Raw genomic sequence first — 5,411 nt, 5'->3', positions numbered from 1 at the left:
AAGTAAACAACTGGGAGGTAATGTAATACTGAGTCAGTGGTCTGCAAAGTAGCTCTTTGCCAATTCAGCTATCCATGTTTTGCTTTTGTTTTTAACTATAGCTTTCCTAGAAAATACATCTATGTTTAACCTTACTGAATACCACTAATTTGACCTAAATCTGCTTGTACTGGTCTTTCAGCTGTTCTCTTGATTTCATGATCCACTGTTTTGCTCTGCTACCACTATGACACAGCTAAAATAAAAGTATCCAAATAATTGGAAATTGTGGAGGGGAGGTAATAAAATAAACAATGTCATCTCAGAGATCAAGGTAAAAGATGGAGTCTTTAAAAAATATAAAATCATTGATTCATCTAAGCAGTCAAATTCTGATGCTGAGTCACAGACTTGACCCAATGGAGTATAAGCACTAAGGATTGCTCAAGACTATCAACTGAATTGTGGGGAAAACTGCTTATAAATCTATTTCTATTCATGTTTATAAAACCGTCCTTTAAAAATTTTAATTTTAGTGTATGTTTGCTAACTCAGAAAATTATATTAATATCATATATTATGTTAAATTTATTTATAAATACATAAGTGTTCATCTCTTTGGGACTAAACTGCCTATATAATACTGTTAATGTTATATAATCAAATTTACCATTCATTGTTCTTACTATGTGGCATCTACTTTACAAAACCCCACAGACAGCCTATTTTAGGGGAATTTACATTCAATTCAAAAATAGTTGCTTTAGGGCTTCCCTGGTGGCGCAGTGGTTGAGAATCTGCCTGTTAATGCAGGGGACACGGGTTCGAGCCCTGGTCTGGGAGGATCCCACATGCCGCGGAGCGGCTGGGCCCATGAGCCACAACTGCTGAGCCTGCGCGTCTGGAGCCTGTGCCCCGCAACGGAAGGGGCCGCGATGGTGAGAGGCCCGCGCACCGCGATGAAGAGCGGTCCCCGCACCGCGATGAAGAGTGGCCCCCGTTTGCCGCAACTAGAGAAAGCCCTCGCACGAACCGAAGACCCAACACAGCCAAAAATAAATAATAAATAAATAAATAAAGTAGCTATAAAATTAAAAAAAAAAAAACAACTATGGTCTCTTGCAGCAAAATTTGGATTTAAAAAAAAAAAATAGTTGCTTTAAACTTATCTAGTCGTGGCTGGTATTATGGTCCTTTAAAGCTAACTTCCAGAAACTTTAATCTCTCTCAAACTGCTGATGATAACCTGGCTTACTTTATATGGTACAAAAATAAACATTTTGTGCATTTATTTTAATGGAAGCTGGAAATATAGAGCTAGCACACAAACTAGCACACAAATCAATGGACAATCACATGCTGGGCACAAGGACTTGGCTGCCATCCCCCTGAACAAGGCCATCTTGGACATCGGGCGGCCTAACCTCACAATCTACAAGCCCCACTTTACCTTCCCTCATGGAACACGTGGAACTGCCCAGAAGCCAGGAGCTCACTGTCACTCAAATCTACACCCCCCTACCATCTCTATCACCCTGGAGGTGTGGGCAGAGAGCTGGTCTCCTGGAACCATCTCTCAGATTTTAGCCCCAAGAACCAGCCTCTACCATTTCCATCATCCCAAGACCACCTGCCCAGATTCCAACACCTACAAGAAGTTACTCATCTACAAACAGAGAGAGTTCATGGGAGGCAGTCCTCAAAGCAAGCCTTTCATTGAGGAACTCATCACTGAGTCACCCAAGTCCCCTGTATCCCAGCCTCCTGACTCCAACCAGATGGCCAAGATCGAAACTGACTACTGGTCTGCCTCCCATGACTCTTCATTGTGGAGACAGAATGGAGGAAGCAGAAGGCATCTCAGGGACTTCCCTAGTGGTGCAGTGGTTAAGAATCCGCCTGCCAATGCAGGGGATGCGGGTTCCATCCCTGGTCCGGGAAGATCCCACATGCTGTGGAGCAACTAAGCCTGTGCGCCACAATTACTGAGACCGCACTCTAGAGCCTGTGAGCCACAACTACTGAGCCCACACGCCACAATTACTGAAGCCCACGTGCCTAGAGCCTGTGCTCCACAAGAGAAGCCACCGCAAAGAGAAGCACACACACCGCAACGAAAAGTAGCACCCACGCACCCCAACTAGAGAAAGTCTGTGCAGCAACAAAGACCCAATGCAGCCAAAAATAAATAAATTTTTAAAAATTAATAAATAAATAAAAAGTGTTCTTTTTTTTTTAAAAAAAAAGGCATCTCATAGGGAGGCAGATGAAGAGAAGGAAGAGGAGGGCGATGGTGACTCTGGAGAAGAAATGGCACTCAAGGAAGTGTCAGAGAGAGAAACTCAGTAAGGTGATGTCCAACTTGGGAAAGATGGTCTTGAAAGAAGAGATGGAAAAGTCATTGCCTATCCAGAGAGAACCAGTCCCTACTGGACTGGACACCATTTCATACCTCCTTACACCATGGACAGTCTAATTGTTCTCTTTCTGCCTATGGCAGGACCACCCTGAGCTTACTATACTTCTCAGACTTCAGCCCATGGGGAGTGAGAATGGAAGCCCACACCTTGCTGATCTGTCCCTATGAAATGCTGGTGGTGACCAGTAAGGGGCAAACGAAGTTGCCTCCAGGCTTGACAGGCATTTGTCAGCCAAGGACTTCTCAAGGGTATTTTCCATGTCTTCTGCAGCCCTGGGGTTGTGGGACATGGACTTCCTTCCCCACAATGAGAGAGCAGTCCTCTTTTTCTCATCCCTGGTCCTCACTGGATGGGGCAAACCCAGTCTGGACTCAAGCACACACAGGGTTAATGTTTGTGACCTCTCCCTGCCTCCATTCCCACATGAAGATTCCCAGAAGAAATTAAAGAAAAATAAATATGGCACTTAAGAGGTCAGACCTGTCAGCTGTCTTGACCAATGGATGGGTAGAACCCCCAGCCCTGGAAGGAGGAGGGTGAGAGTGGGAAGCAGCCAGGGAGGCAGGGAAAGCTCCAGGATCCCGTGTGTACCCAAGCACTCCTCCTCACTTCACCTTTTACAGCTCCCCCATCACCCTGACCTCCAGCCTCTTTGACTCTAGCAAAAGCAGGCTGCAGCTCAGGGAGATCTCAAACAGGGAGGCCGCCCTGCCCTCTGTCTAGTTCACCTTGTCCTCTACTTGCGACCCCCAAGCTTCAAAGACTCTTGCTCCAAACCTGTGGCTTCCCCTAAAACCTTGGCTTAGAGTAGAGATGTCACCAAAACAAAATCCTTGCCCACCATCAGCCTCCAGGCAAAGTCAGCTAGAACTCTACCTTCTAGTACCAGCCCAAATCCTGGGCAGAACCCAGGCCTTCGAACTCCCTTGGATGGAATCAAGAGGCCAGGCTACAGGAGCATTTCTGAATGTCCTGGCTACCAGGTCCTGCTCATACCCATACCTAAAGAATGTAATTTATTGGAGCATCACCCCCTCACACTGCATTTCTCACCTAACTCTCTGCCCTACCTTAATCATACTCCCAGCTTTTCCTCTTTACAAATACATATTTGTATATAATTTTTATATATAGATGTAAATAGGTATAGATATATCTATCTCAGGGTCTGGGTTTTATTGCCCAGAGCCTGGGCATGATGCGTGTGATAATGCTGGGGAGGGGGGACTCTGCTTGGAATTAAAGGTTCCATTGAGTCCCCCCCCCAAAAAAGATACATGTATATAAATATCATTATGTGAACATTCTATTATTGCCAGTATTTAAGTGAAAGTAAAATAAGACACATTGAGAAAGGGTGGATTTGAAATGTGTGTGTGTGTGTGTGTGTAAAGAGAGAGAGACAGAGACAGAGATAGGGAATCCAAGTATAAGTGATACACAGAAAAGGCAAAAATATGAAGGTAGCTTTTTTCCTGCCTTCAGACTTTAACTGAAACATCAACTCGTCCTAAGTCTTGAGCCTGCTGGCCTTTGGACTGGAACTATATATTCTCAGCTCTCCTGGGTCTCCAGCTTGCCGAATCACACTGCAGATCTTGGGACTCACTAGCCTCCATAATCGTGAGCCCATTCCTCAATTCTTTATAATAAACATCTTTCTAGAAAGATAGATAAACAAAAATGTCGGAAACAGATGTTGTATTGTGTCATTATGCAAGAATGCGCACGCGAGCGTGCACACACACACACACACATACATTCTGTTTCTCTATAGTACCCCAACTGAGACACTGTTATATAAGAGGACTGAGGACAATATCTCCATTCTAACACGAGGACCAAGAGATCAGTTCATGCTTCATATGTTATCCAGTGATGGAAACAACATAAAAAGAATAGTTATCTCCCAGCATAACGATGCATTTGATAACACCTGCACATTTTTATAAAATGCTTACCCGAAAAAAAATATTATTATTAAGGTTAGCCAAAAGTTAAGTGAGTCTCATTAATAATTGTATTTTTAATTTTCTCCTCACCAAATGATTTATTTTCATGTGCTTCTAATCGTGAGAGTGCACTTTATAAAGCTATAGAGTGTAGCCCTGAAGAGATGGCCCATTTACCATTGTGCAGTAATATAAAATCAATGGCAGCTAGTCATACAGGTGTTTTCAATTTCCATCATACATGGTATACAGCCCTTGGCTCAGTAGATAATCCAACTGTAAACAGTGACTCATTGTTAACAACTCTGGGAAATAGGAGTAACAATTTCTAATTTCAAAGTAAACCTATTTCATTTTTGTCCTGCAAATAAAAACAATGTGTTCAGAGATTTAGCTTTTTAGATTTCAGAGCTTCCCAGAAACAAAAATGTTGGAAACAAATTTTTTATTGTACCGATGCCATTATTGGAAACCACTGAGTATATGTTCTTAATAGCTTTTTAACAGTTTGGTACCAAAATGATGATGATGATGATGATGATGACGACGACAACGACAACGACGACGATGATAGTAATAATAATAAAAAAAAATTGAAGTTCAATCAGATGAAACTTAAAATTTGAATTGAAAAAAAATTTAATTGAATGTCTGAAAACTAAAAATCTTGTAAGTATCTACTACTCAATGTAATCAGGAGAAAAATAAAAAGCTTACTTAATATTAGAAAGCTTTGTTTCCAAGATGAAAGTTTTAGGTGAAATTTTAGGAATCCGGTGTGCCTTAGAACACAGTTAAATGGAATCAATAATCTTGTAATTTTTGTGACTTGTTTATTATACCACTCTAAAACCTATTTTCCTCTACCTTATCTTTGAATTCCTTTAGTAGAATATTGCCTCAATTGAAATCTGTACCTCTACACTGAGTTATAGACTCTTCTCAGCTCCCTATTCCAAAGAATAGAGGATGGTGGCTTTATTTTGCTTTTAGAATACAAAAGTGCCACTGTGTAAGGCCATAGGGTCTCTGTCAATAACACTCATGCCTGGCTTTTAAA

At 42.0% G+C, this 5,411-nt stretch overlaps 1 pseudogene; it reads left to right on the top strand.

Moving 5' to 3' along the window:
• Positions 1–1,323: 1,323 nt before the first annotated feature.
• LOC103010841 (dematin-like) lies at positions 1,324–4,977 on the top strand (annotated as a pseudogene).
• The last annotated feature ends 434 nt before the right edge of the window (positions 4,978–5,411 follow it).

The sequence above is a fragment of the Balaenoptera acutorostrata genome, chromosome 2, assembly GCF_949987535.1.
Source record: "Balaenoptera acutorostrata chromosome 2, mBalAcu1.1, whole genome shotgun sequence".
Classification (NCBI taxonomy): domain Eukaryota; kingdom Metazoa; phylum Chordata; class Mammalia; order Artiodactyla; family Balaenopteridae; genus Balaenoptera; species Balaenoptera acutorostrata.
Note: the sequence above shows the minus strand (reverse complement) of the source record. Positions and strands in the feature narration are given on the sequence as shown.